This window comes from Physcomitrium patens, chromosome 6 (genome assembly GCF_059467195.1).
Source record: "Physcomitrium patens ecotype Gransden chromosome 6, ASM5946719v1, whole genome shotgun sequence".
In the NCBI taxonomy this organism is placed as follows: Eukaryota; Viridiplantae; Streptophyta; class Bryopsida; order Funariales; family Funariaceae; genus Physcomitrium; species Physcomitrium patens.
This window is the reverse complement of record NC_143415.1, coordinates 20,252,382-20,265,196: the sequence shown is the minus strand read 5'-3', so window position 1 is coordinate 20,265,196 and position 12,815 is coordinate 20,252,382. Positions and strand designations below refer to the sequence as shown.

The following is a 12,815-nucleotide window of genomic DNA, read 5'->3' as shown; positions in this document are numbered from 1 at the left end:
AAAAAAAAATCTAATATTACTCAAGACAAGTAAGAGAACGGACTTGAGAACAAAGAAAATACTAAAAATAATATTAATTTAGAAGAAGGTAATTCGCAAGTCTTAATATGCTTATGTTTTATCAAGAAAAAGAGGTAATCTACTCTTAATCAAGAAAAGACAAAGTTCTAATATTGTAAGTGTACTCTTATCAATCTGTGAAGGACAAGAACTCGATGAAAAAATAATTCAGACAAGTAAGCCTTCATTCAAAGAAAGGTAATAAAATATAAGTAAACAAGTATGTATATTGAAAGAGAAACTGGAATGGCTATTGCTAAAGACTAGAAAACATGAAGACTCTTGAAACTTGACTAGAAACAAGAAAGAAGTTGACAAGAGTGAAGAAGGCTTCACTCTTGTCTCTATATATACTATCTAACTAAGGGCTACGTGGCGACATTCTGTAAGACCTTCAATATGTGTTGACTTTGTAAGACACATGCCTTGACTTATAAGGCAAGTTTTTCTATGTGTGGGCCAGATTGTTAGCTTGGTCTTCAAGCTAACAACATGTGTGGTACATGGCTAACTTGTTGACCATGTTTCTAATCCAAAAAGTCAATTAAAGACACCTACAAAGTCAAAGCAGCGTCTATGAAGCTTCTAAGAAGCTTTCATATCAAATACTATAGAGTTAACTTACTTTTATCTACTTTTACTTACTTCTACCTATTTATATATGTAATTACTGGCTTACATGAGTATGTCCGTGACAATTCACTAAGACTTTGACTCTAGAAAAATTCAAACCTTTACTTACTCTTAGAATTTACTCCACTTCTTCATTGAAGTAGGAGTGATATATGTACTATAATCTCAATGGAGAAGTTATTCTTTAGTAGGAGTTTAGTAACTAGTAAGTAATTAGTTAGAAAGAATAACATCCTCATGTGATTGATAGTAAAAGGTGAAAAAGTTCTGAAAAATGATACAAATTGTAATACTTTTCTTGTAATAAAGTAGTTATGTTACATTGTGTCAGTAATGTTGTGATTTGTATAACAAAAGGGCCAAGGAGCCATCCTATTTCAATTGTGATTTGTATAACAAAACGGCCAAGGAGCCATCCTGTAACAAGGCTTTCTCGGAGGAAGAGGTTATGGCGGATCCAGGCCGCCCAGCTCGACAGGACGTCATGCTAGGTGCACACCACCAATCTATACAATATGTGTGTCCACCAATCTATACAATATGTCTCATGAGTCGAATTCAATGACGAATCAACAATGACGAATAAATTGTTCAGGTGGGATCTCAACCCAATTCACCTCGGAGAGAATCAAACTTCCGGCAACCTGAGTGATAATCACAACCCAGCAAAGTGGATGAATACAAACACAGCACCACGTTTGCGAGGGCAGCTGGCTAACGATGATTTCCTGGGGTTCTCCCCGGATCAGAGATCTGTCCAGCAAAACCTTCAACCAAAATCAGGTCATTGCGTCATCGTCTGCAAGGAGTGCCAGAACAACCACGCACTTGACGGTGTCAACCACTGTATTGATGGTTGCGGTGAATTCATGCGACGAGGTATTGAATTCCATTCAAGCAGGTATCAATTCATACATTCAACACCGAAAGAATCTCAATAGCAGCACATAAGCTCAAACTAAGAATGCTGCACCTTCGAATGCCAATCCAGGAAGAGATGGACCAGAGGCATTGCAATGCATGGCATGTGGCTGTCACCGCCGCTACCATCGTTGTGTGGGAGTCGGGGACAACGGCAATGAGCCGCAAAACATTGATGAAGCCGATGGAGCTGCGCCAAGAATCAGCAACGATGATCTGCAGCTCTCTCTGAGCAGAACAGAAACCGTCTCGCCTAACCTTATGGAGGCTACAGGGCGAGCTTTATCCCTGCTCGCTACAGATCATCCATCGCGGGGTGCCGACGATCTTGCCATACAGGATCTTGATACGGTGATGAAAATCTCCATCGATAACCTCGACCACATTTCTACACAGCGGTGACTACTCAACAAAGCGCCAGCTCTCGGGAGTCCCAGACCATGCCCGACTATCCTCTGTGGTGAGTCCCGTGAGAACAACGGATAATCGTAGAAGGTCCCAATCCCTGCAATTCAACCACAACAACTTGCAACAAGCGGACAGAACCTCTGCGCCGAATTGGAATGCCCAGCAAGGATCTCATCCAGGGGGGCCGGAGATAAAACGGAAGCAATTCTTTGATGAGCAGAGAAGGAAGATGAAAGCCTACGCAGAGCATGTTGGATGGACCAACTTTGGCCAGCGCAAGGAAAATATTGCTGCGGCCTGCAAAGACATTGGTAACATCCTTCCACATATCGCTTCATCTTTCTGATTATTCTTGCAATGATGCATGTCCTTAGAATTTCTCTGTAAATTCATGACAAGCATTACTGACATATTTCACGATCGTTGACTTTCTCCAGGTGTGACACCCAAGACATTGAAGTATTGGATCCACAATGCAAAGCAGAAACTTAAGAGATCACATGAACAACCGCTCCAGCATTCTCACACTGCACATACTCAGACAGATTGGAGTAGGTTTTAATGTAGGCTTCTGTTACATACATATTCATCAACTCTATACTGTAGAATATCGCGTTTAAACAACAATCGCAGACGAGTAACAGCTGCAATGTAGATACAGCAGTAACTGAAGCGCTGCAGGCCATTCATTACCATAGCGTCGTCAATGTATAACCCCTGTTTAGCAGAAAAAATGTTCTGTCTCCGTCGAGTTCACTAGTAATTCATCAAAAACATTATCACGATTGAACCTCGCTCATGGGCTCACAAGAGTCAAACACTGAGTTCCCGAAAGATTCACATGATAAGCTCAGCTTGTAGTTTATTTCAATGCAAATACATCTACACCTGACGAGCCACTCTTGTCTGCGCCATCATCCTTGCCAGCGCCTGCGCGGAGACCTGATTTGAGTACAGTTTTTTTAAAAATTGACACAACCTTTCGCGCTGATAGACGATTCAAAGGGTTCACGAAAAGTCTCCCTCTGCACGCTTATCGTAATCGGAGTCCATGATCTTGTACCAACCTATTACTTTTTGTGAACCGATCCCACAAGGTCGGTTCCCTCGTCGAACACGAATGAATCGATGGCGCGTTGTTCAGTCATCATCTCCGTGAGCAGTAAGTCGAAGCTGTATATAACACTTTTACTCATCTTTTCGCGTGCTGAAGGCATACTGTCATCAGTGATAGTCACAAACATGAGAATTAAGCAGCATGGATTCATGGCATCTCATGGGTAGCTTTTGGTCAGTGATGGTTGCACTCAAACCACAGACGCATATTGTCACCTGGAGCAAGGAGGCCCGAGGAGCCAGCCATTGTAGAAAAATAACACGCAAATCAATCACTTCCATATATTGCAGTCCCTACTACACCAAATAGCGCAGAAATTCACAACTCCAACTCATTGCTTTGACCACGTTATTTACATCAGAATTTCGAGTACTTTCCAAGATTGTGGAAGGGGTCGGCACAAAGTACCATACATGCTCCTGCTGCAATTTGCAACGCATGTTCCACAGTAAGAATATCCACCTTGGTGCAGTTGCAAAAAACTGCCAAGCTGCCGTTAGGCACGTATTCTCTCACGGCCAGAATGCTTGCATGCTTCGTACATCAGCACAAGAGCTTCACGATGTGCCTGTGCCAGATGGTTGCAAACATCCTTTCCTTGGCAGCTTGATCACAATAACCTTGTTTAAATCCAATGTTGCCACGGATTCCGATGCACTGAGCAAAATACACGAGACCTCGAGAAACCAATGCTGACAGAATCTGCCAAACTGGTCTTGTTACAAAATAGAGACATTTGTTCAGGTTGCAAACACAAATGTACAGGAACAAAGGGAGAGGACTTTGTGGAATTTCTGTTATATCCTAAACAAGTCCTAGTTTTCCATATAAACCATATAGTACTATTCAATGCTCTTCTTTTGAAAGTAGGACTTAGTTCTCTAATGAAACAAGACCTAACATATCTTTGAAAGCTAAAAACTTATGACTAAGAAGAGGACTTTGTCATCATTTACTTTGTGTGACAATGCTCCAACTTGATTTGTCTTTTTTCTACAAATTGCTTAATAAAATGATGTTTTATATGCCAATGCTTTATACAACCGTAATATGTTGGCTTCTCGGCAATAGCAATAGTATTTTGGTTATCCTTATCAATGATGATTTTTTTCAGCTTGAAAATATCATAATTTCTAAGTATTTTACAAAGCTACAAAATCTCCCTTGTTGAATTAGCCAAAGTTGCATACTTTGTCTCTATTGATGAAATGAAAATTAATGATTGCTTCTTGCTTAATCAAGTGATGATTGCACTACCTAATATAAATGCATAAGCATCCATTTAATAGTACATCTCTATATAACCTACTTCATATACATCACTATAGCCTTCAAGTTGCAAACTTGTTTCTTTGCCTCTATACTTTAACACCAAATCTTTTATTCCTTCTAGATAATAAAATACTTGCTTGATCTCTTGCCAATGTAAAGTACATAGGTATGCCACATATTCAGCAAAGTATTGACAAATAAATACAATATTGTATCTTATACCGTTTATAAGGCATAATAACAAACCTAAAGTTTTTTTTTATAAAGCTTTATACCTCTTGAATCCAAAGGATTTTTATTTTCATACTTAATAAACAACCTTATACCATTAGTATATTATCAATATACATAATCAATATAAGAACTAATTTTTCCTTGTACATTGTGTACAAATAATAGTTTGTACAAATAAGTGCTCTCAATTAAGATTCAATAAAAATCCATGTAAACTCTCATTTCATTTGTATAGTTGTATTATGTAAAGTTTTGCTTGAGAATACACAAGGTACTTGGCTCTAGAAGATAAAAGAAATTTGTAACAAATCCTAACAAGTCTAATAGAATCAAATATAAATTGTGAATAAAGCTTAAAAAATATAATCAAACATTGATCAAGTCCAATTAAGTTTTCAAATAAATTATATAAAAGAAAAAAAAAATCTAAAAAACTTCTAAAGAAATTATAAAGAAATAATAAAAAAATCCTAAAGAAACAATTTACAAAAGAATCTTAGAGTTACCATAGGTGTATGGTTTTGTGCCTCAAGGTTTGATTTTGATCGAAGTTGATAACTAATATTCTATGGATATTAATTTTTAGTAATTTGATGTAATTTTTAATTTAATTTATTGTTATTTTTCTTTTAAACATGTTTGTATCAATTTCTTATTTTATTTATTTTGATTTGGTTTATTTTTTATTCTATAAAATAAATAGAAGTTCTTTCTATAAAAAGTAGTATTAAGACTAAATTTTTTATTATCTTTCTATAATTTATCATTATTTTTTTACTACATCTTTTTATTAGCGTCTTCTATAATATATATATATATATATATATATATATATAGATATATATATTCACCATATAATTGTATTCTTATACAATATTAACCTCTTTTGAAATTATACATCTTTTGGTATATACTAAATAATTCAAATCTTATTTGATTTATATAATATTCTCCATATCTTCATCCAATTTTTTTTCATCATTTTTGCTATCCAAATTAAAATCATCTTCTTGTCTTAAAAGATTTATGTCTTCAAGAAGATCTTCTTCATTTCTATTTGTCTTTGTTGGAATATCTTCACTTGCTTCTCTACAACTAGTATTTTTAACCTTGTTCCATCTAATTCTTGTAATGAATAAGTTGTATTATCATAAATAATTATTATGACATATGGTCCAAACTATTACTTACAAAACTTTCTTAAAGTACTATATTGATTGTCCAAGCTACTATTATAGATCAAAACTCAATCATCTTCTTCAATTGTCTTAGGTTTTAATCAATGTTGCTTATCAAATAATGTCTTATTTTTTAACCTTTTTCTTTTTAATCTTTCTAATACCATTTTTACATCTTCAAGTTTTTGTTCAAGTTATTGAATTCTAATAGCTAAAAGTTCTTCTCTTATCAATTCATCTTTCTATGGTAGCACATTCCGAGTAAATATATTTTTTTTAATTGACATAATAGGTTTTTGACCTGTTATAAGTTCAATAGGCATATATTCCATTACTAAACTATGATTTTTTAATTGGCCCACAATCCATATAGAAAAATTCAAGGCCATTTTTTAATCTCCTTATTATAAGCTTTAACTATTGTTTTTACAATTGGCAGGTGACTACATTCACTTATTGCATTTCTTTTATAATTATAAGAAGTAGTTAATAAAAATTTAATTTTACATATTTCAAAGAATTCATAAGCTTCTTGTACATTTAATTCTCCATAATTTGTAGTGATTTTTCTTATACATCCATAGCAGTAAATAACATCTTCAAGCAAAAATCTAATTTTTTTTTTTATAGACTTTTTTCTAAATGTTCTACCTTTTACTTAGTTTGATTAATCATTACAAGCCAAGACCAAATATTTTATTTTTCATAATCTAATTGGCATAATAACTAAATCAACAACCTATTTAAAATGAATAGCCAAAAGATATATTGGATGTAATCCATCTCAATGTTGTATATTAGAATATACTTGACAAGTTTTTTATGATTTTACAAATAAAAGCATATCCCAATACCTAATTATCTACCAATATTGTTCTTTGAATTTAGCAAAAGTAGCCCAAACTTTCTTATGTCCTACCTATAAACTATTGTAAAATCCTTTTAGTAGTTTTTGTTGCTCTTCCTTATTTTTTAATACTTGTTGTGGCATCTCAATCCTTTTTTTTGGTCTCTTTCATAAAAAACCTTCTTAAATAAAAAATTCATATGCTTTTTTCTTATTATTTTAAATTTTCTTATGAATTAATTTTCTTATTTAGTGAAGATATTCAAATAATATCCAATATCTAATAATTTTCGTTCACAAATCTCTTCAAAAAAAATTTTTCTTCTTTACTGAGATTTGATACTAAATAGAATTTTGATCCAATATTATCATTGTCTTTAACCATCTTTTCTTTTCTTTTATATCGTACTTGAGATAATATGCCCACTATCAAATTCTCTTGACTTATATTATATCTAAATTTTGGATTTAGCAATTTTATATAAGCAATCTATCTTAATATTGTAATATCTGATATTGAACAATAAATAATCATTTCAAATAATAGCAAGTAATCTATTTCAATTACTACCACTATACCAATCAAATAATCTTTTTCAACTTTCATAGCTAAAAAAACTTCATATATTTTTCTTTTGACTTGCAAATATACACATTGATAATTATTTAAAATTTTAGCTCTAAATTGAACTACAAATTTTTTTCGACTTGAATTGTCTTAATCCATAATCCATCCAATAGTAATCGGACTTGTATCTACAATAAGTATTACTTATCTATTATATTCATAATCAATTCTTCTTAAAATTAGAGGTTTCAATAATAACACCTTTAATTTTTATATTACTTCAATATGCTTTTTTTTTCATTTAAATCAATAATCTTTACATAATAATTTATACAAAGAATCTATTATATGAACATAATGAGAAATCTATACACAAAAAAATATACAAGCATCTGAAAATCTACATACTTCTATTAAAGAATCACATGTATCTTTCATCCTTTCAAATATTACAACTTAGTTTGGATCTGACTTTTTTCCATAATATCTACACAAATATCTAACAATGACAACTCCTTATACTCTAAATGTAGATTTTTTTTTTGAAAGTGTAAGATGAACTTCTTTAAGTTGAGATAAAATCTTTTTACAATCTTATATATAATCAACAATATACTTGCGACACGTCTTTTCATCTAAAGTCTTAGCTTTTTTTCCTTCTTTGTATTCTTTGATAGGAATATCATCTAAAAAAGATATATTTTTTTCAAGAATGAAGTCTCTTAATTCCTTGTTCATCTCATTCATCATATGTGCAACTGAGATTATAGTACCTTAAAGAAGAGTATATATTTTAAACAATCCAAGTAGCATTTTTATTATTGCTAGATCTCTACTTCCATATACAAGTTGAAAGTGATTATAACTCAAATATAAATCATCCATTGAATAAATTATCCTTTCTACAAATGATTCAATAAACTCATCTATTAAAAATCATATATCTATATTTTTAATAATTATTACATTTATTGGCTGCATATCTTGAATAAAATATAATGATCTATTTTTTTTAGACATTGTAAATGAACAATTAGAATTTTGAGCAAAAAAAGGCTCTAAAATCTTTATTTGCATCTTTTCTTTTAATAACTCTATCAATTTAGGTAAGTATGCCTTTAGTTTAGAAATTAGTCTTAAGTTCTCAGATATATGTGGTGTTATAAAAATAACCATAGAATCCATACATCTTATTTTATGAAGTCCAAAGGTAAATGATTTACCTTATTTTGTAAGCATTTCTTTAAAATATTCAATTCCTATTGATAATAGGAAATCATAGCATCCAATGTTCAATTCTCCAAAAGTCTCATTTGTAAATTAATATCCAATATTCTTTGGATTTCTTTAACTCTCTTCTTTTTATGCTTCTTCTATTTGTCCCATAGAATCTTCAAATAAAAGTCTAGTAACAGGTTTTATTTTCTTATCTATTATTTTAAATATTTTCTCTATAATAATTTCAGGTGCTTGAAAATATTCAAGTATAGAAAAAACCTCTTTTGAATGAATCTCTACAATCTTATCATCATCTCTTAATTTAATAGATGTAATTAACTCCAAAGAATCTTCTAGTCTATTTCCTTCAAAAATACTTAAAATCTTTTCATCATCTTTTAATGCTCCTAACCTATATATATATATATATATATATATATATATATATATATTATATCTTCAACTTTTTTGTATGTAATATTTCCATCTTCAAATATGCTAATAAAACTTATATTAAAGATACATACATCTTCTGAAAATATATCTCTTTTTATACTTCTATAATCCAATTTTATATTGGTGCTTCTCCAAAATCCTTAAACTCTTCAATAACTCTTGGCAATGGTTTCTCTCTCAACTTATTTCGATTTTTTTTGTAATTAGGAGACATAATTAGAAATTATATCTTTTTCCTTCCATCTTCACTATGTATCTGTACATAGGCTGAATCATTATAAAATATTTTTGTTTCCATCTGTATTGCCAAAATATATGGTTGTCTTAAAATCATTGGATAAGATGTTGTATCTTAAATAAAAAAATATTATTCTATTGTAATAATTCTAATTTGGATTTGAATAAGCTCTATATAATTCATCTCATATGTTATTAGCTGCTTATATTGCCCATCCATGTTCTACATCAATTCGCCATGTCTGCTTCTTATAAAGATCCTTAGAAATAAGTTTTATTTCAAAACCATGGTCAGTTAAAGCAACAACTAGTTCTTCTATATCTTTCACCTTCACCAATACTTTTGTAGTTTTCCTTACTCAATACTCTCAAGTATAATGGCTTAAGGCTTCTGTTTCCTTATCACTATAATCCTCAAAATGCACTCGTTAATTATAACCATTCTTTTTACTTGATGATTGCTTGTAATAATTATAAATATTTTCTTTATTCTTATCTATCTTTACATCAATAGCATGATATTTATCAGTTTTATCCATTAATTGTTTCTTCTTTTCAATGTTTTCAATAATAACATCATAAAATTCTTTCTTTGTAATTCTTAAAATCTCTTTTAATGTGAACTCTACTTTAATATTTAATATATGTCCTTTTAACATCCATTTTAAATCTATTATCGCTTCAATATTAGAGAATAATTTATGAGCTATTAATTTATATTTATCTTTTATCTCTTTTGTTTTTTCTTCTAATGTTATTGAAGTATTCTTTATAGATAATTCTTATAAAGATGCATCATAAGCTTTATCTCGTCAAGTTTTCTTTTTAGAATAATTTCCTTTTCTTGTATCATCAAAATTTTCTTGTCTCTTTTCTTCCATTAAGGCTTCACATTGGCTCTTAGAAATATATGCATGAATTGAAAGAACCTCTATAAGATCTTTCTAGCCTACTACTTCATGTATTATTGCAGTAGTTCTTAATAATGATTCTTGAGTTATTTTTTATTTATGCATTATAAAAATAGAAAAAGTCCTAAATTTACTTATCTCTATACTTCTATCAAGGTCATCACCTTCCTTAGCACTATAACTTACATTTTTTCATGTTGCTACTCCATATGTTATTAAATAGTCTTGAATTAATGCTCTCATACCTTCCTTTTCAAAATTGGTTTAAAGCAAGTCCTTTATATCTTTTAATGCCACTTTTATATCTTTCCAAAAAATGACTCTTTATTCTATTATATCATTAAATTCATTGCAATTCTTCCTAATATGAGTAATATTATCATACCAAATGTATCTTTGTATATACACTTTTTTAGAAATAGTCTTGAATTTTTTTGTAGAAGTCTTTTGTTTAAGTCTTGCTAATTTGATTTAAAGATGTTACATACTATATATAATTTCTTTAACTCCTATATCTTCTTTCTTTGACATAGATACTAGAGATTAAATAATAGGCATTATTATTCATGTTGTATACACTTGAGTTTTAGGAGCTTGTATTACTCTTGGAATAGTAATCTTATCCTTCTTTCTCTCTTTTTTTGCAAGAAAATCCATTGCATCTTTAATATTTTTCTAATTTGTTGTCAATCTTTCATCTTCTTCTTTATCTTTAAGAAGCAGTTCCAATTTTTCTTCTAATTCTTTATTAGTAGCTTCAAGAAATAATTTAACCTTATTTGGCTCTAATGTTAATCTTTCTACCTTCAATAATTAAAAATTTTATCTTTCAAACTCCCTTAATAGCTTTATTACTTATAAATCCTTATTAAGCTATTCAATTCATTAAAAAAAAAAAAAAAAAAAAAAAAAAAAAACTTAGTAATACGATCAATGTCTTTTAAGAAATATTCTTCTTTTAATGCATGTAGAAATACCTTCTATAAACTCTTATAATGCTTCATAATTGATATGCCATATTTTTATATCTTTAATATTATAGCAAGTCTAAATAATTTAATCATCTTCTTTTCAAAAATATAATTTAATTCCATTTTTTGCACTTAATTACTGCTTATAATGCTTTGATTGCCAAAGCTTCTTTGTAATTATTGCTTTATTATTGCTGTATAGACAATATAAAAGATTGAAACATTCTTGCAATGGTTGGATCTATGTACATATCTTATCTTTTAGCTTCACTTCAAGCTTCTCCTATAGCTCCTTTAAAATTCTTATTTATATTCTCTATTAAATCAAAATAAAAGACAAGCAAAGTCCAATATCTCCTATCTTAAGCTTTCATGTTAGATTCACCAAATATGTTATATTACATGAAGTCTTGCTTAAAAATACATTAAGCACTTGACTAAAAAAAGGTAAAAGAAATTTACAACAACAAGTCCTAAAACATTGACAAACATTGATCAAGCTAAAATAATTTTTCAAATAAATTATAAAAGAAATATAAAAAAATTCTAAAGAATTTCTAAAGAAATTATTAAGAAATCCTAAAGAAACCTAAAGAAATCTAAAGGAAAGAAAAAAAATAAACTCTTAAAGAAATCTAAAAGAAATCTAAAAGAAACCTTGAAGAAATCTAAAAAAATCCACAAGAACCTTGAAGAAATCCTTGTAAAATCTTAAAGAAATCCTAAAAAAATCCAAAAAAAAACCTTAAAGAATTTTTTAAAATTTTTAAAATAGATCCTAAAGAAATATAAAAAGAATCTAAAAGAATCTTTAAAATATCCTTAAAAATCCTAATTAAATTCTAAATTTTAAACCAAATCTTATTCAACATCTAAACAAATTGTAACCAAAACCTAACCAATTCAAACCAATTTTAGAAAAATTTTAGAACCTCAATATCTATTAATTAAATCATTGATCTTTCTTAATATTTTACATATCTTTCAATTTCTTAATTAACAATAAACACAATAAATTTGAAGAAAATTAAATTTATGAAATGAGAGAAAAATATTATAATCAACTCGAGAGTCAACTTGCCTCTATCTTTGACCTTAATATTGATCTTTCTAAAGCAGTAACTTCTAATTGAACCATTGACTTTTTCTAAAATTTTGCATAAGTGTAGGAAGTCAAGTCAACTATTAGCTTCAATAAAATTCACCTCAATCCAATAAGAAAATTATTGCAAAGCTTAGATAACCTTATTAGACCTAAAAATCTAATTTTAAAGATCTTAATCCACTTGAATTTCAATAACCTCTAATCCAACTATCCAATTAAGCTCAAATTCAAAAAAACAATTAGCACACTTGTACTCACAACTCTAAAAAATTTTATTTATAGATCTCTTATAAAACTTATGAAATTATCCAAATTATAAACCCTATTTTATTTCACAAAATCCTAGAGTCATCCAAAACAACCCTAATTTTACAAAGATGTTACAAAGTCATTACAAACTCAAATTTCTTGAAATTAATGCTATAAAAAATCTTATAAAGTCTTCTCCCAAATTCCACTCTTTGATTTACAAAAGAACCTTGAAGTCACCATAGGTGCATGGTTTTGTGCCTTAAGGTCTGATTTTAACCCAGATTGACAATTGGTGCTCTTTGAGTATCAATTTTTAGTAATTTGAAGTAATTTTTGCTTTAGACTATTTTTTTTTTTTTTTCTAAATATATTTTTATTAATTTTTTATCTTATTTATTTTGATTTGGCTCATTTATGCCTCTACAAA

At 29.6% G+C, this 12,815-nt stretch overlaps 1 long non-coding RNA gene across 1 annotated transcript; it reads right to left on the bottom strand.

The window, feature by feature from the left end:
• Window positions 1-983: 983 nt before the first annotated feature.
• Window positions 984-3,455, bottom strand: LOC149989203 (uncharacterized). The gene is made up of 2 exons (XR_016503505.1): window positions 1,667-3,455; window positions 984-1,460 (listed from the first exon to the last, which is right to left on the bottom strand). It is a non-coding gene; the product is annotated as an uncharacterized LOC149989203 (long non-coding RNA).
• Window positions 3,456-12,815: the final 9,360 nt, after the last annotated feature.